This window comes from Oryctolagus cuniculus, chromosome 17 (genome assembly GCF_964237555.1).
Source record: "Oryctolagus cuniculus chromosome 17, mOryCun1.1, whole genome shotgun sequence".
In the NCBI taxonomy this organism is placed as follows: Eukaryota; Metazoa; Chordata; class Mammalia; order Lagomorpha; family Leporidae; genus Oryctolagus; species Oryctolagus cuniculus.
The window spans coordinates 54,355,285-54,380,093 of NC_091448.1; the positions used below are offsets into that span (position 1 = coordinate 54,355,285).

Consider the following 24,809-nt stretch of genomic DNA (forward strand, 5'->3'; position numbering starts at 1 on the left):
GCTGGAGAAGCTGAGCCGACAGTCCTCGCTGGGTTTCCCCACCCAGTCCATTAGCAATCGTGACTACGTAATGAAGTCCCCATAAAAAATTCAGGAGTACAGGGTTTGCAGAGCTCCCTGCAAAGCTGAACACGCGGAGGTTCCTGCAAGGCTGCGTGTCCAGAGAGGCCACAGACGCTCCACGCCCCTACCTTGGCCTGTCCCTTGAGTGATAAACCGGAAAATGTAAGCTAAGCATTTCCCTGAGCTCTGGGAGCTGCCTAAGCAAATTAACTGAGCCAGAGGAGGGTGTGGGGGTGGGGGGAGGGTCTAGGAACCTGATTTGCAGCCAGGGGATCAAAAGCACAGGTAAAACAGCATGGGGCTTTGTGACCCGCATCTCAGAGTACAGAGGACGCATTTGCAGAAACTGAGCTCTCAACCTGTGGGGTTCAACGCTACCTCCAGGCAGGTGGTGTTGGAACTGAGTCAAATGAGAGGACGCCTGGAATTGCTTGCTTGGTGTCAGAAGCGATCTGTGGGCACTGGCACTGTGGGGTAATAGGCTAAGTCTCTGCCTGCATCCCATATGGGCATTGGTTCAAGTCCTGCCTGCTCTACTTCCAATCTTCCCTGCTAATAGCCTGGGAAAGCAGGAGAGGATGGTCCAAGTCCCTGCGTCCCTGTACCAGCGTATAAGACCTAGAAGAAGCCCCTGACTCCTGCCTTCAGTCTGGCTAAGCCCTGGTCATCATGGCCATTTGGGAGTGAACCAGTGGATGAAAGATCTCTCCCTCCTTCTCTAACTCTGCTTCTCAAATAAATCTAAAATAAATAAATAAATAAATAAATAAAGTGAGCTGCGTTGTGAGCGCAGAGTAGGAGAAACCAAGTCTGAGGTTTTTCCTTCTACACCTAAGACATGTTTAGCACATTAATATTTCGAAAATGAAAACGGAGACAATCATCTTTTGAGGGAAGCTAACAAAACTCTACATTTATCCGGAGCCATAAAATAGCCCGTCTCGGGATTGGATCCATCTAATCTTATGCTCTCCATGAAGACTCAGAAAAACAGACATAAAAAGGATATTAAAATGCTAAGTAGAAAATAGAAATGCTATCGAAAACCAACAGCCAGGACCAGGGTCACGTGGAAACTGCGGAGGAATCCCCATTAAAGACAGGAGCGGGCCTCCCAGTCGGCATCCTCCTGGAACCATAGATCATCCGTGCACCATTTTAAAACATAATTAAATTTCACTCACAATAACAGGATGAAATATCAACACCCTTGGGATAAATTAATGCAAGGAATACGCAAGCCCTACATGAAAGAAACTGGGTTCCGGAGGGCAGTGTCGGACCTCACTATGGAGAGACACCAAGTTCCTGGCTAACCTCAACAGCTGTGAGACGGCTGAGTTTTTCCTACCCCAGGTCCAGGGGCAAAGACACCAGACACTCTCCATTTCATTTAGTCCTTTGAATCGATAACTCGCGCCAGAGCGTCTTAGTATGGTTATCTCCCTTTCACAGAACAGGCGAAAATGAGAGAATTCCTCCAAGCCACACAGCAAGGAAGCCAGGACTGAAATGCAGACGGCTCCAGCTCTGAAGCCTGCTGTCTTTCCCCAGGGCTCATCCACTTGTCTTCAGAGGTATGATGACTTTCTCGTGCGTCAACATGGCCAGGCTGAATGCTGGTTCCCAGAATTCCTTGCTTGCTCATTCTGGTCATAGGAGAGCAGAGGAAGGTTCTCGGGAGATGTGATGGGCAGATAGGAAGCTTACAGCTCACAGGTTGAGTTCTGATCTGCAGAGGCAACTGACACTCACCTCCTGGGCCTGAAGCAACAGCTGGGCACACAAGAGCCTCACCTTCCCCTGGGTCCTCCTTCAGCTTTATCAACTCCTGGGCTAGGGTGTGTGTGGTCAGCTCCATGACAAAGGGCGCTGGCTCCTGCAGGGCACCCTCATCACGGCAAAGGCGACTTCAGCCCAGCCTTGTGAGGTTCTAGTCCGTGCCCACAGGTTCCAGCCCACTTGTGATCTTCCCTTCCTGGCTTTGCCCTGCAGCTTCAAGCTCTGCCATCAGACATGGGGATGACAGCCCAACAGAGCCTGCTTAGCCAGCCCCACAATGGCACAACTCAGATCCCTTCAAAATTTCTCCTTGAAAACTTGAGTCACTTAGCCTAGCACGGGGTAAGATATCCATATCCCATGTGGAAATGCCTGGGTTTGAGTTCCAGCTTTAGCTCCTGACTCCAGCTATGGTCTAGGAAAAGCAATGGAAGATGTCATAAGTGGGAGGCCTGGAAGAAGCTCCTGGCTCCTGCTTTCAGATTGGCCCAGCCTTGGCCATTGTGGCCATTTGGACTAGCGGATTGAAAATTCCTCTCTCTCTTTCTCTCTCTCCCTCTCTCCCTCTCTCCCTCTCTCTCTCCTTCTCTGACTCTGCCTTTCAAATAATGAAATACATCTTTTTTAAAAAATAAAAAATGTTAGTTCTTTTTGTTCTGATAAACACTACTCAGGATAATCTTATCACTACTCAAAACAAACCAGTCCATAGGAACTGTCCAAAGAAACAGGATGGAGGATTTTATAAAGTCATATACTTGTTATAAAGATAACCACCAGCACTCAAAGGAGGTTGTAAACCTTTCAAATTATCTGAAGAGACACACACACACACACACACAAACTAAAGTCAGTAAAAGCCACCATGAAGTAACATATTTTTAAAGATTTAGAATCAGAAAATATAACATAACATGAGGACTAAAACCAACCCTGATTCTTATAGAAAGGTTCTTGGCTGTCCCCAATATATTTCTAGCTTACATAATTTAAAAAGAAAATTCCATGCAACTTTGATCAAGCAGTAGAGCTCTCTTTGGAGGCCCAGGCAGGATTCACGGGGGTTTAGCTGTGAGTAACAACAGGGTGTGGGTCGTGAAATTACACACACAGTCGTACACACACACACACACACAATCCAGATATGCTTAAATCCCGACCCCCAATCCCTCAGCACGTGATGGTTCTGGAGACAGGATTTTCACAAAGGTGGTTCCCTGAGGATGAGGTCAGGAGGGCAGGCCCTGCTCCCACGCCCCTAGCCCTCACGCTCATGCTGGGGACTCAGCCCCATTCTCTCTCCCTCATTCTCCAGTCCCTCTGCTTCTTCTTTAATGACTACAACTCCCTGCTCAGAATGACCTCACTGAATTCGGGAAGTGGCACACCAGGAAGGCCAGAGTCACAAGACCCGGGAAGACCCAGAGTGCAGCTAGCACCCCCACTGACCGCTAGCATCTCAGTGCTGGCTCTCAGATCCTAATCAAAGTCATGGCCATCTACCCAGGGACCCCACCCACCGAGACCGGGGCTCACCTTTACCACTACAAAAGCAACATGCTGGCCCCAGTCACCGACCAATCCAAGAAAGGCCACAAGCTGAGCACTGCCCAACCCCAAGTCTGTAAAAATTCACTGCCCTTAATCCCTCAGGGACTCTGGGAATTGAGCAACAGCCGCCGGACTCCTTCCTCTGCATGTTGTTAATAAACACCATGCTAGTGCCAGAGACTGCCTGCTGCATGTCGTACAAGCAGACCCCGTGTGGGGGATATCCTGTAACACAAGGAGGACACAGACACGTACAGAGGGAACACCACGTAAGGACCCAGAGAGGACAAGCCATGGAGAGAGGACCAACCCTGTTGGGATCCTGATCTCTGACTCCCCTTGGAGAATGCAAATTCGGTGGCTTCCCACCAAGTCTGCAGCACTGTGACCACAGCTGAGCTATCCCACCCCATCTGTCTTCTGGGGTACAGGGGCGAGGGGGCTTGCAGTTGGTGCCAAGCACGGGGAGGAAGACAGGGCCAACAAGGAAGGGGCTCAGGTAGGCCTGACCTGACCCCCATCCCCACCAGGCCCAGAGTTGCGTTGCCGTTGGCAGGTCGGGCTGCCAGGGCTCTGCTCCACACTCCAGGAGCTTGCAGAACTGGGTTCTCAGAGTGGTGGGACAGCGGGGGAAGTGGGATCACAGAGACTCTGGTAGCTCCAAGGACTCCCCGGGGGTAGTGGGGGAGGGTTCTGCATATTGGCCCTACTTAGGGTCATGCACAAAGCCGAGAAAAGGGGCCTGCATTGGGCACAACAAGCCAGCATCCCGTATCAGAACACTGGTTCAAGTCCCGGCTGCTCCACTTCTGATCCAGCTCCCTGCTAATGTTCTGAGAAGGCAGTAGAGGATGGTCCAAGTGCTTGAAACCCTGTCATTTGGATGGAGGCCCAGGGTCCTGCCCTCAGCCAGGACCAGCCATGGCTGTTGCAGCCATAAATAAAATCTTTTTTTCAAAAATCAGGGGAACGTGTCACCTGCTTCCCCCACTTTCCCTAAATCATGGCAGCCGTGTGTTCTGGCCTCGGCTGCCGTCATGCTCATCCACAGGTACCCAGCAGGACGATGAGCCTCTACCTTTTCCGAGCAGTGCCAGGCCAAGGGCACCATCCCAAGGAGAGAGAGAGAGAGAGAGAGAGCGAGCAAGCGTGCAACTCTGATGAGAGCCCAACACTCCTCCCATCCATGGTTAGGGACCCTGGATTCCATGAAAGGTTATGAGATCAGCCCTAAGAGATCTCCGCAGACCACCAGAAGCACACAAGAAAGAGTCTGGAAAATGAAAAGGACCCCTCAGTGAAATGCCTGGGACCGGAAGTGCTTTGGATTTAATGTGGGTTTTGTTTTGTTTTTTTTTTTGTTTTTTCTTCTGGAATATTTGCACCTACATAATGAGGTATCTTGGGGATGGGACCCAAGTCTAAACAGAAAATTCTTTTATATTTCATATATACTTTATATATACAAGCCTGGAGGCAACTGTATACAATATTTTTAATGATTTTGTGCATGAAGCAAAGTTTCATGGTGTGGAATTTTCCACTTGTGGCATCGTGTCAATATTCAAAAAGTTTTAGATTTTGGAGCAACTCAGATTTCGGATGTTGGGTTAGGGATGCTTCAACCTGTATGTAAAGCCACATCTATGGAAGCCAAATTTCTCAAAACAAAACAACACACATACTATCAATTCAGCTCAACGAGAAATGCACAGCAGGCAGAACTGGCGGAAGTCATGACTCCTACCTGCCTTTGACCAGAATTCTCTGGAAACCAATTGAGCAAGGAAAGGAAGAAAAGTGCTTAACTGGAGCCACCTAGAACCAAAGACTATGGGTGTTTTCCAAGGATGTATGGAGAGTTCCCACATGGAAGCCTTGCAATGCGGCTGGAGCATTCCATGGAGACGGTGTGGGAAAGTCTGGTGCCCTCAGGCAGGGGAGAGAAGACCCACAGAACACCCACTGCCCGGCTCTGGCACAGGGCCTGGCTGGGCTCAAGGCCACACACACACTCCGGTGTCTGGGGCTGGCAGCCAGGGGCACCCAGACAGGTCCTGGTACAGAGCAGAGCCACACGGCTGCCTCTGCTACATGCTCCAACGCACATCCAAAGGAAGGAAAATAAACCTAAAAAAGGCCTACTGGGAAAGTTATACAGAAAGAACAACAGAACGCCGGGCTCCCCTGCAGCAAGTCATGCTTGGGTTACTTTAAGCAAATGGTGATGGGGAGGCTCAGAGGGAGTCTAAGGTCGGAGGAGCCACCCAGTCTCATCCCAAGGAAAGTTATGTCCAGGAAGCAGGCAGTGGAAGCGTGGATGGAACCGTACAAGGCCATAGAACCAAACACCAAAGCCCCATTGGGCCCTGGTGGTCTGTCGGGCACCATGTTGGGGATCAAGGACACCCAGAGCCCCCAAGGTCAGGCGCTGAGCTCTCCAGGTGCACGAGCCCTCTCGATGCCCTGACCTTGGCCTGGGGACAAGGCCAGCAGCAGGTCTGCTCCTTGTGCTGGGGATACCACTACACCTGCTGCTGAGCAGTCAGTGTGGCTGGGCCAGGAGCAGCAGCCAGGGGCCCACACCTTTGGGGAATGAGGCAGGTGGAGCAGCAATGCCTTTTCAGACCCCCAGGAAGGCAGGACGGCCCCTGGTCCTCTGTGGGTTCAGTGGAGAGGAATGGTGCGCTCTTTTGCTTCTGTGGGCACAAGAACCACTACCTCAACAGTGAGAACTTGGCCTTGGTAGTCCCAAGGCCAGGATCATGCAGAGAAGGGTCCAGAGTGCAAGTGTCCCTTGGTCTTTTTTATATTTATTTTTGTTGTATTTGAAAAGGCAGAGATGAGACAGGAAGCTGGAGGGGCAGCTGAACCACCTGGGGTGGGGGTGGTGGGCATTCCCATGACCTAAAGACCTGCAAGATTGAGGCTCTGCAGATAAACAGCCCTGTCTGGACCATGCTCCTGTTGGTTTATTGGGCCTGGGCTGACCCGGATTGACCAACAGGGTTGTGTCCTGAGAAAGGCACCGTCAGGTCATTTCATCTGTGTGCAAATATCCTAGTGCGTACTTGTACAAGCTATGACAGCCACAATGTCACTGGGCACTATAATCTTATGGGACCATGGCCCAATCATTGACTGAAACATCCTTATGGCATACCAAGTCAAGAGGTACCTATTAAGTCACAAATTACAGCAAACAAGAAAAAAGTCGAACATTCTCTTCAAATCCTTATGCAGGCCAGCGCCATGGCTCAACAGGCTAATCCTCCGCCTAGCGGCGCCGGCACATGGGGTTCTAGTCCCGGTCGGGGTGCCGGATTCTGTCCCGGTTGCCCCTCTTCCAGGCCAGCTCTCTGCTATGGCCCAGGAAGGCAGTGGAGGATGGCCCAAGTCCTTGGGCCCTGCACCCACATGGGAGACCAGGAGAAGCACCTGGCTCCTGCCTTCGGATCAGTGCGATGCGCCGGCCGCAGCGCACTGGCCGCGGCGGCCATTGGAGGGTGAACCAACAGCAAAGGAAGACCTTTCTCTCTGTCTCTCTCACTGTCCACTCTGCCTGTAAAAAAAAAAAAAAAAAAAAAAAAAAAAAAAAAAAAAAAAAAAAAATCCTTATGCAGTACATGACTGTATTAAACCAAAACTAGGAATAAGAAATGGGGAGCTTCTACCCTTTACGGCCTAGTGTGCTCATATCTATACACCCACCTCTCTCCCCCTCCCAGGAGTCTCTCTACAAAAGATGCCCCCAAAGAAAGCCCTGGAGAGCAGGTCCTGGCTGCATCTGCTGAGCGATGACTGATGTTCACATCTGTCTTTACAAGACAAAAACCTCTTAAAAGACAGAGAGTGTATTTTGTGGAGCCTGGCCACTCAAAGCTGGACCACAGACCAGCACCATCTGCAGCACCTGCGGCTTTGGTTTGAACGTTATTTGTCCCTCAAATGCATGCAGACTTGCAGACCCTAAAGTCAGTTATAGTAAGAATGTGGGCTGGCGCCGCAGCTCAATAGGCTAATCCTCGACTGTGGCGCCGGCACACCGGGTTCTAGTTCCGGTCGGGGCGCCGGTTCTGTCCCGGTTGCTCCTCTTCCAGGCCAGCTCTCTGCTGTGGCCGGGGAAGGCAGTGGAGGATGGCCCAAGTGCTTGGGCCCTGCACCCGCATGGGAGACCAGGAGGAAGCACCTGGCTCCTGGTTTCGGATCAGCGCGGTGCGTCGGCCACAGCGCACCGGGCCGGCTGCAGTGGCCAGTGGGGGGTGAACCAACGGAAAAAGGAAGACCTTTCTCTCTGTCTCTCTCTATCCACTCTGCCTGTCAAAAAAAAAAAAAAAAAAAAAAAAAAAAAAAAAAAAAGAGAGAGAGAGAGAGTGTGGAAACTTGATCCAACTGTGGTGCTGAGCAGGTGGGCCCAGCCAGATGCGCTTGGGTCAGTGGTGGCGTTGTTGCCCTTGGAAGGAAACACTCAGGACGGGGTTGTTGTAAAAGCTGAGTTAGTCCCGGCTGCTGCCTGTGCTTCCTGGTTCACCACATGATCCTGCCTCTGCACCTGCTGCACCGCCGGATGCCCAATCACGGGCTGATCCTCCAAAACCGTGAGCTAAGTAAACCTTTTCTCTTTATAAAGTCGGTTTCCTCGGGTATTTCATCATAGTAACAAAAAGCTGACAAGTACACCTAGGAAAGTCGTCCGAAATGCAGATGCTCAGGCCTCCTACCAGACCTACTCAGTCAGGAGCTCCAGGGGTGAGGCCAAGCGATCCATCCCATGACGCTCCCCCTAGGGAACTGTGCCCTGAACAACCATGGCTCAACACTGACCACTTGGCTCTCCCTCCCTCTCTGTGACTCTGCCTTTCAAAAGAAATAAATAAATCTTTATGAAAAAAAAAATGAGGCCAATGCTGTGGCACAGCTGGTAAAGCTGCGCCTGTGGCACTGACATCCCATATGAGCACCAGTTCAAGTCCCGGCTGCTCCACTTCTGACCCAGCTCCCTGCTAATGGCCTGGGAAAAGCAGCAGAAGATGTCCCAAGTGTTTGGGCCCCAGCCACCCACCTGGGAGACCTGGATGAAGCTCCTGGCTCCTGGCTTTGGCCTGGCACAGTGCTAGCCACTGCGGCCATTTGCAGAGTGAACCAGCAGATGGGAGATCTCTCTCTGTCTCTCCTTCTCTCCCTATAACTCTGACTTTCAAAGTAGATAAACAAATCTTAAAAACAAAAACTGACCACTCGGGTAAGAAACGGGCTAAGTTGCAGGCAAGGGTTCGCTGTTCTGTAATTAGACAATTAACACTGCTTCATTGAGGGCCTTCTATTTCCGAAGCTGGGCATGCTAAGTCAAGATGTACCTATAAAATCACAAACAGAGCAAGCAAGAAAAAAGCCAAACATTCTCTTCAAATGTCTAGCCACCTGGCTGACTTTTAAACATGTTAATTACAAACAGTTATCTATTCCTACTCAATTAGCTTTAAAACACTGCACTTTCACTCATCATACTTGCCCAAGTTCCAATGTGTGGCTGGCTCATGGCTCATGAATAAACAGATAGGTGTTTTCACACCTCCGGGCAGAGCCACAGCAGCGGGGCTGGGCAGGGCGGAGGCAGGCATGTATGTGTCTCCGTGTTTAATCACAGTGGCGTATAAATATACAGCCACTTCTCCGTAACTCACAGAGAGCCCTCAGACAACCTCAAGGAAACCATTTCTATAATACTCAGACAAAAGGAAACATCCCCAAAGTTTCTATAAATCGTTTTCGATCCCACAGCTGAGCCCCATGCACCAGTTTGGAATTTACTGGCTATTTAAAGTAACAGGAACATAGTAATATTTCCTCTTAGAGCTCAGAAATAGGGCTTTTAGATTAGACACATGCATAAAGATAGAAAAGAAACTTGGAAAAAATACACTGGGTATCTGGCTTCACACACACACATTCGGACACAGTGATTCCCTCTCATGCCAAACATCCAACCATAACCTTTACCAAAGCCAACTTTGGACTTCCTTACCAATGTGATTCTTTCAAAAAAAAAAAAAAAATCAGAGTCCCTTCATCCATATTTTAAAACGAGTGTCAACACTGCCAAGAAGTCATCATAAACAGTGCACACAACGCCGCGGCGCAGGGTCTGAATGCCTGGTCTGTCCTTCCCCAACTGCCACTTTCCAGACTTGCCCCAGATCACACATTCGGAGTCTCCAAAAAAGCGAGATTTCGGGAATGGCAGCTGCTAGTGCTGTCCACTCCCGGGGCTGCTGCGAAGGCTGGGCATGGATCACGCGGGAGGGCACCCTATTAGCCAGCAAGCACACGCACCCCTCACCTGCTGCCTGCAACAAGCATTTTCAAATGAGGAGCTGGGAAAAGAAGAAATCCAAACTGCCTGGTTTTTGCATTTTTTTAAGTCTCCTGCTTGTGTTTGGGTGTTGGGATTTACTTTTAGGGGGGTGAGAAGCTCATTTGGTGGTTTTGGTTAATATAGGTTCTTCCCCACCCACACACACCTAGGACAACCCCTCACTGCTGTTGAAGACTCCTCTCTAAGGAGTGGATATTCAGCCTGCTGGTTAAGGCGCCTGCATCCCAGACTGGAGCACCTTAGTTGGATTCCCAGTCCTGGCTCCCGACCCCAGCTTCCTGCAAATGCGGATCCATGGGAGGCAGCAGGGATCGCTCAAATACTTGAGTTCCTGCCACCCAAGTGGAAGACCTGGACTGAGTTCCTGGCTCCTGGTTTGGGTCTCAGTCCAGCCCCAGCCACTGGGGGCATTTGGGGAATGAACCAGCAAAGAGGAGCTCTTTCTGTGCCTCTCAAAATAAATAAATGAATGCATAACTAATTGCTAAAGATAAGGTTTCTCTCTTAGAATGTTAGATGGCTCTGGTGTCCTCGATGATGAAAAGACATGGGGACACCTGGCCGGTATGAACCCCTAAGCCACCTCCCCAATCCAGAAGGTGTTTGGAGGTACAGGAGCTTAAACAGAAAAGGATCCATTCGTGAGAACCTACTGTTTCCCATCTCAAGAGTTTTAGGACCCCGCAGCTACAGAACATGAACGCCAAGTGACATTTCTGCAACCGTCTACAAGCGACACGTGAGGAAGAGGAGGGAAAGAGGTAGGAAGCATCTGGCAGTGCCTCAAAAACTGAACACACAGTCGTCACAGGAGCTGACAACTCCTCTCCTGGGTCCACACCCAGGAGAACTTAAAAATTCACATCCACACAGATATGTGCACACGGGTGTTCCTAAAGTGTACCCGAATGGCCATCTCCTGGTGAGAAGGCAAATCATAAATGAGTTGTATCCATGAAATGAAATGGTCTTCAGCCATAAAGAGGGAACAGGCACACTGAGATGTGAACCTTGAAAACATGTTAAGTGCAAAGAGCCAAACACACAAGGCCACATGTTGTAGCATTCCATGGATAAGAAATGCCTAGGATAGGCAAGTCCAGAGACAGAAACGGATGAGTGGGTGCCAGGGGCAAGGAGAAGGGAGATCGGGGAGTGACGGCTAACAGGGAATAGGTAGGTCTCTTTTGGGAGTGATAGAAATGTTTTGAAGTTAGTGAGTACATGTTGCAGACACGGATATACCATAAACAACTGAAATGTGCACTTTAGAAGAATGGACTCTGGGCCAGCGTTGTGGCTCAATGAGTTAAGCTACCAACTGAAACTCTGGCTCTAGACTGAGTACTGTTAGAGTCCTGGCTGCTCTACATCTGATCCAACTCCTTATTAGTGTGCCTGGGAGAGCAGCAGAAGGTGGCCCAAGTTCTTGAGTCCCTGCCACCCATATGGGAGACCTGAATGGAGTTCTAGCCTCTGGGCTTCATCCTGGACCAGCTCCAGCTGTTGTGGACATTTGGGGAGTGAACCAGAAGATGGAAGACCTCTGTCTCTCCTCTCTGTCACCCTGCCTTTCAAATAAATAAATAAATAAAAACTTAAATAAATGAATGAACCTTGTTATGGGAATTATATACCAATTTTTAAAAATAAGGGGAAGAAAAGGAGTTAGGGAGAGTGGTTAAACAACTCACCAGGAATTTTAAAAGGGAAGTGCATTTGGCCTAGCAGTTAAGTGCAGGTTAAGATGCCCACATCCTATATCGGAATATCTGAATTTGAGTCCCAGCTCCAGGTCCCAACTCCAGCTTCCTGCCAATGTACACCCTGTTAGGCAGTGGTGATGGCTCAAGTGCTTGGGTCCCTGCCACCCATATGTCCATGTTCCCATCTGGTTTGGGTTCCCACTTTCCAGCTTTGGCCTGCCCAAGTCCTTATCATTACAGGCATTTGATGAACCAGTAGATGGGAGCGTGCACTCTCTCCCTCTCAAATAAATGTAAATAAATAACTAGCCAGATAGCTAAATGACAGCCCTAATGATGATGACTTAATAACTCCCAAGAGAAACTCAGGTGAGTACAAACTCAGCTGATTTCAGCCTATGCACTCTCTCGAACCCTTCAGCTTTTTTTTTTTTTTTTTTTTTTTTTTTTTTTTTTTTTACAGGCAGAGTAGACAGTGAGAGAGAGAGAGACAGAGAGAAAGGTCTTCCTTTGCCGTTGGTTCACCCCTCAATGGCCGCCGCGGCCAGTGTGCTGTGGCCGGCGCACCGCGCTGATCCGATGGCAGGAGCCAGGTGCTTCTCCTGGTCTCCCATGGGGTGCAGGGCCCAAGCACTTGGGCCATCCTCCACTGCACTCCCGGGCCACAGCAGAGAGCTGGACTGGAAGAGGGGCAACCGGGACAGAATCCGGTGCCCCGACCGGGACTAGAACCCGGTGTGCTGGCGCCGCAAGGCAGAGGATTAGCCTACTGAGCCGCGGCGCCGGCTCTTCAGCTTTTTCTTTTCCTTTCTCCCACTCCCCGCCCTTATCTCCTTTGCCTCTTTTCTGTCTTGTCTTTTTGCCTTTCTTCCATTTCTTTATCTCCCTTAACTGGTTAAATACCCAAGGAAAAAAAAGCACTGGTAAAAGTAAGCAGTGAGTCTTTTTAATATAAGACAACCTTTGGCCGCCGCCATGGCTAATCCTCCACCTGTGACGCCGGCACTCCAGGTTCTAGTCCCAGCTGGGGCAACAGATTCTGTCCCAGTTGCTCCTCTTCCAGTCCAGCTCTCTGCTGTGGCCCAGGAGGGCAGTGGAGGATGGCCCAAGTGCCTTGGGCCCTGCACCCACATGGGAGACCAGGAGGAAGCACCTGGCTCCTGGCTTCGGATAGGTGCAGCGCTGGCGGTGGCAGCCATTTGGGGGGTGAACCAAAGGAAGGAAGACCTTTCTCTCTGTCTCTCTCTCTCTCACTGTCTAACTCTGCCTGTCAAAAAAAATTTTTTTTAATAAAAATATATAAGACAACCTTCCTCCTTGGGGCTAGCAATGGTCAATAAACACCGGTGGGCAGCTGCAGCACAGTGCAGTGTAGTAGGACTCAGGCATGAGGCTGAAGGATTTGAATCCAGATGCCATCATGGTGTGACAGCAAGCAAGCTACCTCTATGCCTCAGCTTCCTCACCTGTAAAGTGGGTACAATGGTACAGACTATCCCAGGAAGTGGCTGTTAGAATTAAAAGGGCTAAAACAATGGCTGGCACACAGCAGGTACTCTGTCAGTGTTTGATAAATAAGATACAGAAGTCCCTGGTTGCAGGCTGCTTCTGCAGTTCCCAGTGCTGATTTATAGGCACTCCTGGATGTGAAATTTCTTCCAAGCATCATTTTCTAAATGCAAAACTGACACACGTTCATTGTTGCTTGGTGTGACTTTTGCCTTATTAAATATTCTTCTGCATCATTTAATGGCAGCATGGTGTGTGACTGTAGGAAGATGTTGCATGCACATTTCAAATACAGTGTTCTGCTTGTGACATTTTACTTGCAAAACACTCAAGAGAGGATCATTGCCACCTTCCAGGAGAGAAGTGAAAAGAGAGCCAGGACTTCCAGCTGTGAGTGGCAGGAACCCCTCCCCCTGATACCCAGGTCTTCATGCTCTCCCTGACTTTGCCCTATTCAGAACCCAACTGTCCCTAATAATCACACTAATGTGTAAATGATTGGAGCGCTTCAAATAACTGCCTCTGTCACAAGCAGCCAGCCTCCCTAGAGACACCAGCTCCAGCCAAGCTCCTTGGCCCGTGTCCCATTGTTATCTCAAGGATAGGCGTCCCACCCATGCCCTCTTCCCTGGTGGTACCACTTTTCTCTCCTCCCCACCCCCACCCACCCCAAAACCAGCCCAGTTAGTCCTTAAAATTCAGAGGCAGCCTTTGGGATGTGCTGGAGAATCTGGAAATTAAACCATAAAGTGCTCCTTCTAAGTTTTGTGTGCACTTACTCCTTTGACCTTCAAAATAACCCCGAGAGAGATACGCATTATAATGGTCCCACTTTCAGAAGAGAAATCTGAGACACAAGAGGTTAAGTCATCTACCCACAGACTTACAGCTAGATGGTGGCAGAGTTGGAATCGAATCCAGCACTCTAGTCCCAGAGTCTACGCTCAGAACCCCTAACCCACTGAGGCACAGACAAAGGCCAGGCCACTCCCAGGAAACATACAACCTCTTCTCCCCCAAGCTCCTGGCTGATGCCCACCCCATTCTACCTTCTGCTCTCGGCCATTCCACTTCCTTTCTTTTCAACTACCCAGCCTGGAGTCTGGGTTCTCCACTCTGACCTGGCTTCTTCCCCAGCTCTTGAGTGACTGTTCCTTCGTGCTTGGCACATCCCTAGCTCTGCCACAATCCCTCTCTCTCTGGTCCCTGGTAATACCCTCCTAGTGAGCACCTTCTGCAGCACCTCCATCCTCAGGAGCTCCTGTGGGCTTCCCCCACTTGCTAAACCCACAGCCCCTCCAGCACACCCCTACATCTCCTAACCCCTGCAGCCACAGCCCACGAGCACCCCCTCGGCCTCTGTTTCATTGACTTAAAGCCAAGGAGAGGAAGGATCTACTCTGTTCAAGACTCACGGCCCCACGTCTGCATTTGATTTCAGATCAGTTCCCAGGCCAAGAAAGCTTTTAGAGTCTATCTTAGAGCAAATGTTTCTGCATGTTAACAAGGGAGAGAGGTCTAGAAACACCTCTGGGCTGGTCACTCCCTACTTGCCCATCAACACCTACTCTCTCCCCTTCTACTCACTCTGAACCCGGATGCACTGGATCTCAGGAGGCCCCTGCTCCTGGTTGCTCCTAGGTGGGTTTGGTCAACAGGAGGCATAGGTGGGTGATGGAGTTGGGGAGGACAGTAAGGCTGGAGGCTGGCAGTAACCAGGATTTCTTTTGCGCAGTCCCCCAACCCATTACGGACCCTCCTCCTCCTGCCTCTCCTGGGTGGGCTTCACTGGCCCTTACCTCTCCCAAATGTCAGTGAATACCCCTTTCCCTAGGCCATTGCTACCTTCACAATTATGGATCCGATCCCCCCAGGATCCCTGATGAGACCCCTCGATGATGTAATGGATGCATGACAGTCACTCCAGACAGGCTCTTGGTGAAGGCAGGGGCTACTGGAACCCTGGGCGTCAGGACAAATTGGTGATCACTCCTCTTAACCACACCCTGGTCAGTGTCGCCTTCACAGAATGACATCTGATAGGAGAAACAGAAGACTAGTTGAGGACATGGGGGACCTTGCTTCTCCCCACCCCATTCCAGACGGACAGGACCCCCCAGAGATGGAGGCAACATCTGCCGCTGCAAGACCCACAGCAAGACCTGTCACCCTGCGAGTTGACAAGGCGAATAATTTTTTTAAAGATCTGCTGCTGTCGCTGCCTCCAAGAACAGCCCTGCTTGCATCGACACCCTCGCCTTCCTAGATGAGGGGTGAGTCTGGCACCTGCATGGGGAGCTCAGTCACACTTCCCCCTGGCAGCTCTTGGTCACATCTCTTCATCAATCTCCTTATAAACCTGCTAATGATCTGGAGTTCTCCCACTAGGCCGACACTCGTCAAAAGAAAAGTTACGTAAGTGGAAATGATTAGAAGACTAGGCTTCAAGCAGCAGACTTAGAAAGTTTCCTGCTCTCCTCAATTTGGGGATGAGTTTTAACAATTCAGCATTTCCTCGCTGCTGACAGGGGAGGTCTCGCAGGTGTGAGAACGCACGCTGCTTTACGGCAGATGTCTTGGAACGAGGTCTGTCGTAGGTCCCTGGTCCACTCACCTGTCCACTAGACTCGTCCACTTGCCCCTCCCCCTACACCAGAAATGGTAAAAGCCACACTGGGCCGGTGCCGTGGCTCACTTGGCTAATCCTCGACCTGCGGTGCCGGCACCCCGGGTTCTAGTCCCGGTCGGGGGGCCGGATTCTGTCCCGGTTGCCCCTCTTCCAGGCCAGCTCTCTGCTGTGGCCAGGGAGTGCAGTGGAGGATGGCCCAGGTGCTTGGGCCCTGCACCCTATGGGAGACCAGGAGAAACACCTGGCTCCTGGCTTCGGATTGGTGCAGCGCGCTGGCCATAGCGGCCATTTCAGGGGTGAACCAAAGGAAGGAAGACCTTTCTCTCTGTCTCTCTCTCACTGTCTAACTCTGCCTGTCAAAAAAAAAAAAAAAAAAAAAAGCCACACTGCACAGAACACAAAGCGGAAACCCAAAAGATCAGCGAGCCTGTTGCAAGGTGCACAGTATCACTGGCCATCAGGAAGATGCAAAGCACACGTCAGTGTGACTTGAGAATGGAAAATGTAACTCAGAGGAGTGGCTGCTTCTTGATAGGGTTTGAGCTTTGTGAGTGTCCACCTTTGTCAGAACTCAGCAGATGGGGGTGCGCATGTAGCCTAGCAGCTGAAATACCTGCACCCCCATCTCAGAAGTCCTGGGTTCAAGTCCCAGCTCCTCTCCCCGTCTCCAACTTCCTGCTAATGCAGACCCTGGGAGGCAGTGGATGGTGGTCCAAGTCCTTGGATCCTGGTCACTTACATGGGAGACCAGAATGGAGTTCCTGGTTCCTGATGTTGGCCTGGCACAGCCCTGGATGTTATGGCCATTGGGAAAGTAAATCAGGAATTAGTGGATGAGCAGTGTCTCTCTCGCTCTGCCTTTCAAGTGGCTGAAAGTAAGGACAGACAATAGAATATGCAGATAAGGAACTACAGGAACTCAGTGCTGCTGGCAGTGGAGAACTATCTGGCAGCATCTATGAAGCCCAAACATAAGCTCTGCACTCTCTGTGACACAGCAATCCTGCTCCACATGCACACATGCGCAGACTTCAAAATGTTCTTGGAAAAATGGAATTAAAGTTTATTTCGTTGCAAGAAAATTTTTAAACCATCATAATACACATTTCCCATGAATCCTTTTAAAGCATTTATTTATTTAATAGAAAGACAGAGAGACAGAGGGGGTAGGAGAAAGAGATTTTCCATCTGCTGGTACATTTTCCTCGGCCTTTTTGAAGATCAATCCTATACCCAACTCAAAGAGTGTTGGTCCACCAAAAACACATGAGAACTTTCTGAGCAGTATCATCCATAATAGTGCAAAACAACATAGGATAAACAGTTGGTGGTATAATCACTTTATGGTGACAGGCTATACAACAATGAGAGTAAGCTCCATCATTCACAAAACAGGTGACTCTCACAAATATGACATTGAAGCCAGATCCCCCCCACCTCCGATCACCATCACCTCCCCCACAAAGTGCTTCCTCTATGTTCTATGTAAAATTCAAAAGCAAGTAAAATTAATACATGGTACACTCACAGAAACTAAAAACCACGGTCTCCTTTGGAGGAGATACAGATCCGGAGAGATTTCTGAAGCCCTGGTCTACGTCTTGGCGTGATGGCCATGACATGAGGCTACAACATGTGAAAAAGCAACAAACTACACATTTGTAATGTGAGCATTTTTCTACATGTAGGTTGTACTCTGATTTAAAAATTATGTAGAAAATTATTTTTAAAAGTAAAGGAGAGATCTTCAGGCAGTTTGTAGGAGTTTGAGGGGATATGCATATTTTTATTGCCCTCTGATTTTTATACCTACTCCAATTGCCTGTTTAAAATATGGACATTAAGGCAAGAAAAAGAAGTAAGCGGCAACCAAATTGGAAAGGGGGAAGCCAAGCTACCACTGTGTGCAGATGACATGATCTTATATAGAGACAACCCCAAAGACTCCAACAAAGAACTGTTAGAATACACAGAATCATCAAAGTTACAGGATAAGAAGCTCTTGTACAACTAACATTGTTCCATACCAATCAGCTGAAAAGAGAAATCAAGAAAGTAATCCCATTCCCAACAGCTACAAAAATACTAAAATGCCTGGGAATAAATTTAACCAAAGAGGTGAAGAATCTTTACAATGAAAACTATAAATCACTGATGAAAAAATTGAAGAGGACATAAAAAAATGGGAAGACATCCCATGGTCATGGATTGGAAGAATCAACATCATTAAATTGTTGCGCACTACCCAAAGCAACTTACAGATGCAATGCGATCACTATCAAAATCCCAATGACATTTTTCACAGACGTTGAAACAAAGCAATACAAAAACCTGTATGGATGGGACCAGCATTGTGGTGTAGCAGGAAAGCTGTTGCCGGTAATGACATTGGCATCACATAGGGGAGTGGGTTTGATCCTGGCTGCTCCACTTCTGATCCAGCTCCCTGTTAAAAGCAGCAGAAGATGGTCCGAGTGTTTGGGCCCCTGCCACCCAAAGACTCAGGAGCTTGCTGTTTCTTACCCAAAGGTAGGAGACCCGGATGAAGCTCCCAGCTCCTGGCTTTGGCCTGACAAAGCACTGGCCTTTGCAGTCATTTGGTGAGTAAAAGCAGATGGAAGATCTCTCTCTTCGTCTCTCCCTCTCTCTGTGTAATTCTTTCAAAATAAATGCTACTTAAAAAAAAAAAAAAACGACTTGTATGGAACCATAAAAGATCTTGAATATCTAAAATGATCTTGAGCAAAAAGAAAAAAGCAGAAGGCATTATACTATCTGAGTTTAAAAATACATTACTGGGGCTGGTGCTGTGGCGCAGCAGGTTAATGCCCTGCCCTGAAGTGCCGGCATCCCACATGGGCGCCAGTTCAAGACCCGGCTGCTCCACTTCCAATCTGGCTCTCTGCTGTGGCCTGGGAAAGCAGTGGAAGATGGTCCAAGTCGCTGGGCCACTGCACCCGCGTGGGAGACCCGGAGGAAGCTCCTGGTTCCTGGCTTCTGATCAGCGCAGCTCCGGCCATTGTGGTCAATTGGAGAGCGAACCATCGGATGGAAGATCTCTCTCTCTCTCTCTTTCTCTCTGCCTCTCCTCTCTCTGTGTAACTCTGACTTTCAAATAAATAAATCTGTAAAAAAAAATACATTACAAAGCTACAGTAATTAAAACAGCTTGCTATTGCCATAAAAACAGATCCATTGATCAATGGACAGAATAGAGACCCTAGACATAAATCCACATGCCTATGATTAAGGGATCATGACAAAGGTGCCAAGAACATGCATTAGAAAATGGACAGTCTTTTCAATAAATAGTATTGGGAAAACTGGATATCCACATGCAAAGAACGAACCTTGACCCCTATCTCTCACCAGGCACAAAAATCAGCTTGACATGGATTAAAGACCTCAATGTGGATGTAAATCTTTGAAGCCATTAGAAGAAAACAAGGACATTGGAATGGACAAGAATTTTCTTGACCAAACCCCAAAAGCACAAGAAATAAAAAAAGACAAATGGGATTTCATCAAACTAAAAAGCTTTCACCCAGTAAACAATCAGCAAAGCAATGAAACAACCTACAAAATGTCAGAAAATATTCGCAAGCTAATAATTTACAAGGAATTAATATCCAGAATCCATAAAGAATTCAGCTCAATAAAAATAAAACTTAATACAAATCCAATTTTAAAATAGGTCATAGATCTATACAGGCATTTCTCAAAGGAAGACATACAAATGGCCAATTGGTGCATGAAAAGAATGCTCGGCCTCCCTAACCACCAGGGAAGTGCAAATCAAAACCACAATGAGATGTCACCTCACTCCAGCAAGACTGGCTATTACCAAAAAGCCAACAGAGAACAAGTGTTGGTGCAGAAGTAGAGAAAAGAGAACCCAGCAAACTCTGAGCGGCAATGTGAATCGGTACAGTCACTGTGTACGAATGGAGGTTCCACTGAAACTGTGGAGGTTCCTCAAAAAACCCGAAAATAGCGCTTCCACAGGAACGAGTGATCCCACTCCTGGGGATATACCCAAGGGACATGAAATTCACCTCTCAGAGAGACATCTGCCTCCCAGTTCACTGTGCAGAATTCACAATAGTCAGCAAAAGAAAACAACCCGGCTCCATCCACTGATGAACGGATGAAGAACGTGGGGGACATGTACACAGGAGAACATCGCTCAGCCATGAAAAAGGGTGGATTCTGGCCATTCATAACAATACGGATGGAACCGGAGATGGTTTTGTTAAATAAAATAATCCAAGCACAGAAAGAGAAGTATCACATGATTGCACTCATATGTGGAAACTAAAGAAAAACAAGTGCTATCAAAGAAGTTCAAGATATAACTGGTTACCAGGGCCTGGCGAAGAAGTGGAGAGAGAGGGACTGGGAAAGGTTGATTGACAGGAATTAGGTTACAGCCAGATACAAGCAAGAAGTTCTCAGGTTGCATTACACAGTAGGGTGAAGATAAATAATGTTACCTATTGCTTCTTTATTTCTCTATTAAAAAAAACCTAGATGATAACATTTTTTCTTAGTGAAAACTGGACATCACACAATGTATACATGTAATGAAACATCACATAGTACCCCATAAACATGTTATTATTTTTATATGTTTGTTAAATATTTTAATAAGTTTTCTAAAGATTTATTTTATTTATTTGAAACAGAGTTACACAGAGGCAGAGAGAGAGAGAGAGAGAGGTCTTCCATCCGCTGGTTCACTCCCCAGATGGCCGCAATAGCCAGAGCTGCGCTGATCTGAAGCCAGGAACCAGGAACCTCCTCCAGGTCTCCTACGTGGGTCCAATCCACTTGGACCATCCTCCACTGCTTTCCTAGGCCATAGCAGAGAGCTGAATCGGAAGTGGAGCAGCCAGGACCAGAACCAGCGCTCATACAGGATGCTGGCACTGCACACAGTGGCTTCACCCGCTATTCCACAGCACTGGCCCCATTTTAATAAATTTTTTAAAATATATGGATATTAAGTGAAACACCTGTTAAAACAGGATCCTGTAGAGCTGGGAAGATCACATATATCTTCAAAGATCTCATTGAAGTCAATCACTATAGAGCTGTTGGGAGCTGAGGGTTAGAAAGATATACAGATGTGCCCAACTCACTGAAAGGCAAAGCCACCCCTGGGCCTGTGAACCGCACCTCCCCGTCTGGTAATCTCTCTGTGGCAGAGCAAGCACCTGCCATCTCACCAGGTCCACCTGGGCTCATCCTTGCCACCTGGCAGATCACATCACATGTTTACCACGTGGCACCTCCCTGGATCACAAGCCTTCAACAGCATACAGTAGGCTGCAAGCCACAGAAATCTAAAAACAGTTTTAGAGACAGTACTGTGCCTCCACACAGGCACACAAAATGAAGATGTGATGGTATCAATCAGCTCATCTAACTTGGAAGTTCAGGAGTGCACAGCCTTCAGGTACCAACGGATCCAAAAAACATTGTCTTGGCTCTGTCTTCTTTTTATTGATAGCCTCATTCCCAAATGCATGATGGCCACAGTTACTCTCAGCTTGAAGGACCCCAGGGAAACAAAGGGAGAGGTGGTATGGTGAGGGGAAGCTCCTCCTTCCTCAATTGCATAAACTCCTCTCCCCAGAGAGGGAGGAATCAGAACCAGCCTGGGTCACTTGCCCATCCCTGGTCCACTGTGACCAGTGTGATTCGGTCAAGCCTGGGTCCAATCCACTGAAAATCAACTCCACCCAAACACTCACTTTCTGCAAATCCTCTGCACCTTGAGTTCCCAGAGGAAACTCAGGAGCCACTGTCAGAACAAGAATGAGCAACAGCCAACCACAAAGGCCTCCTACAGTGAGCAGTCATCCTGTCCTCAGCTCAGTCATCAGAACAGAATTCTACCCTGTCAACGGGAAGGGAAGGTCGCAGGCTTTGAACTTGAGCTTCCTGCAGGCTCATGTTCCCACACCTTCCAGCTGACCGCTCCACGGTCCATCCCAACACATCTCAGTTGTTCCATTCGGTCACTAAGATTCACATTTAAATCAAATATGCCCTCCAATCCTAACCAGAAACATCCAGTAATAGATGAAACAGGCCGATTTGCCAACCTGACTTATAAAGACCCCTTCCCAGCATCCTCACTGGACCCTTCCTTAGGGCCTCTCCCTGAGGGTGCAAACACACCCCAGACATGGGCTGGGTTACTTTGGAGATGTACTTGGCTTAGGATCCTCTCACTCTGGCAGCCGGGCTGAAGAAGCCTGGTTCAGGAGTACACAGCCCACGTTGAGAGGGCTGGGCAGACAGTTCAGAAAGGAAAGGAACTCCTAGCCCCTCTCTCCAGTAGGGACCTGCAGATACTTGCTCAGTGCCAACTGCTCCTGGCCATCACTGCCTGAATTTATTCAAAGAACATAATTGATCCTTTGAGTTTTCTAGGGCCCTGCCCCCCCCCAACTCATTCTTTTTATTTTAAAGATTTATTTGAAAGGCAGAGAGAGAAAGAGAGAGATCTTTCATTTGTGGCTCACTCCCCAAATGGCCACAATGCTCCCTGCTAATGGCCTAGGAAAGCAGCAGAAGGTGGTACAAGTAGCTGGGCTCCTGCCACCATGTGGAAGACCCAGATGAATCTCCTGGCTACTACCTTCATCCTGATCCAGGCCCAGCTACTGTGGCCATTTGGGGTATGAACCAGCAGATGAAAGACCTCTCTCTCCTCTCTTTCTCTCTCTCTCTCTCTTTCAAATAAATAAATCTTTTTTTATAAGCTCAATCTTTTCATGCCATGGGCCATTTATCATGTTGCTTTTCCAAACATATATACAGTGAGAAAAGACAAAACCCTATCTATGAATCCATAACTTGCTTTACAATAGTAGCTTATGAAAAATGTTTCAGAATGTGAGCAAAATAAGCCTATCACAAGAGGGCAAATATTATGTGATTTTTTAAATATTTTATTTCATTTATTTCACAGGTAGAACTACAGTGAGAGGGAGAGACAGAGAGAAAGGTCTTCTACCCACTAGTCCACTCCCCAAAGGCCACAACGGCCGGAGCTGGGCCGATACGAAACCAGGAGCTTCCCCCAGGTCTCCCATGTGGGTGCAGGGGCCCAAGGACTTGGGCCATTTTCTACTGCTTTCCCAGGCCATAGCAGAGAGGTGGATTGCAAGAGGACCAGCCAGGATTAGAACAGGCGCCCATATGGGATGCTGGCACTGCAGGTGGCACAGCGCCAGCCCCTATTATGTGTTTCTATTTACATGAGGTACCTACACTAATCCAATTCACAGGGACAGAAAGGAGAGCAAGAAAGCATGTAGCCTGGCAGGCGCTGTGGCTCACTAGGCTAATCCTCCACCTTGCGGCGCCGGCACACCGGGTTCTAGTCCCAGTTGGGGCACTGGATCCTGTCCGGTTGCTCCTCTTCCAGGCCAGCTCTCTGCTGTGGCCCGGGAGTGCAGTGGAGGATGGCCCAAGTCCTTGGGCCCTGCACCCCATGGGAGACCAGGAGAAGCACCTTGCTCCTGCCTTCGGATCAGCGCGGTGTGCCGGCTGCAGCATGCCGGCCGCGGCGGCCATTGGAGGGTGAACCAACGGCAAAGGAAGACCCTTCTCTCTGTCTCTCTCTCTCTCTCTCACTGTCCACCCTGCCTGTCAAAAAAAAAAAAAAAAAAAGCGCATGTAGCCTGTTGGAGGCCGGCATCCATGTTGGAGTACCTGGGTTTGGGTCCTGGCTCCAGCTCTGGATTCCAGCTTCCTGCTAATGGAGACCCTAGGAGGTTGCCAGGGGCTGGAGGGAAGCAGGGGATGGGGGCTTGTTGTTTGGTAGGTAGAGTTTCTGTTTTCCAAGCTGGAAGAATGGTAGTATGGATGATGGCAATGTCTAAACAACAGAGTGAATATGAACGCTGAACACCACTGACCTGAACCCTTAAAAATGGGTAAAGTGCCAGTGGGCATTGTGGCACAGTGGGTTCCATCGCCACTTATGATGCCCACATCCCATAATGGAGTGCCAGTCCTCATGCTAGCTTGTCCACTCCCAGTCCAGCTCCCTGCTGAAGTACCTGGGAAGCAGCCAATGATGGCCCAAGTACTTGGGCCTCTGTCACTCGTGTTAGGAGAGCTGGATGGAGTTCTTGGCATCTGGCTTTGACCTAGCACAGACCTGGCCTGTGCAGGCATTTGAGGAGTGAAATCAGTGGATGGAAGATCTCTCTATCATCTCTCAATCTCTGCCTTTCAAGTAGATAATAAATAAATAAGCTTTCAAAAAATTAATAAAATGGGATATTGGCAAATTTTATGTTATGGGTATTTGATCATATTTTAAAAATAAATAATAAAAGACAAAAAAAGTATATCTGCAAAGGAAAACATCAACTAAAATGAGATTTAAAGAAATGAAAGATCTCAGTATGCGAACATGCTAGAGAGGAATTCACAGATTAGAATCACACTGGAAGAAATAAACACACTTATCCACTACATCTTTCACTTGCACCTGCTCCAGGTCTCTCTCTCTCTCTCTCTCTTTTTTTTTTTTGTAGAAGAAAGTATTTGTGTGTGTGTGTGTGTGTGTGTGTGTGTGTGTGTGTGTAAGAAAGTATTTATTGCAAAGCAAGGATCCGGGACTTATTGCTTCATTCCTGGGCTCCCTGAGCAGTCAGGGCCGAAGGTTCTTCTAGACTGAAACTGGGGCTGAGAGATGTGTGATCAGCTCATGTCCAGGTTCCCAGCTGGTCAGTGGAGCTCATGGTGATCTTCCCTCCTCGATTAGTCAGTGATGCTGTGACCTTTAGGGAATTTATGATGGCCAGGTGGGCTCCAGTTGGTCTGGGGGTTACATGAAGGTGACGGTTACATTCTGCCCAGGCCTGGAATTCCCTTACATAAATCACTCCAGGACAATACTGGCCATCAAGATTCTTATCTATTGGAGAAGCAAATGACTCCTTGAGTCTGGTGATAAGAACCTTGGAAGGCCAGCTGGGGACAGCAGTACTACTCCCTTAAGTCAGTGGTTTCCACTCTTCCCCAAGGACTAATTTTTTTTTTAAATCACCCCTGCACCTTACCCCAATCCTTCTGCCTCAGTTTACCAATAGGCTTGAGTGCTGACAAGCCCTGGGCTCTGATCCACCCTTGGCCTCCCCATCCCTCCAGCAAGCCCCTTACTTGC

At 48.6% G+C, this 24,809-nt stretch overlaps 1 protein-coding gene and 2 long non-coding RNA genes across 4 annotated transcripts in view; all 3 read right to left on the minus strand.

The window, feature by feature from the left end:
• LOC127484346 (uncharacterized) overlaps positions 1 to 17,351 on the minus strand; it is a 34,553-nt gene extending 17,202 nt beyond the window's left edge. The window contains exons 1-2 of the long non-coding RNA XR_007911230.2: positions 16,356 to 17,351; positions 1 to 15,023 (exon numbers count right to left, since the gene is read on the minus strand). The exon at positions 1 to 15,023 is cut by the window's left edge and continues 17,202 nt beyond it. This is a non-coding gene — a long non-coding RNA (uncharacterized lncRNA). The remainder of the gene's footprint in view (positions 15,024 to 16,355) is intronic.
• The window catches only part of GAS7 (growth arrest specific 7), a 248,566-nt gene that overhangs the window by 186,468 nt on the left and 37,289 nt on the right, over positions 1 to 24,809 (minus strand). The gene's annotated exons all lie outside the window — the stretch shown is intronic.
• Positions 24,224 to 24,809, minus strand: part of LOC138846210 (uncharacterized) — a 37,158-nt gene continuing 36,572 nt past the window's right edge. Inside the window, exon 2 of the long non-coding RNA XR_011383665.1 lies at positions 24,224 to 24,463. This is a non-coding gene — a long non-coding RNA (uncharacterized lncRNA). The remainder of the gene's footprint in view (positions 24,464 to 24,809) is intronic.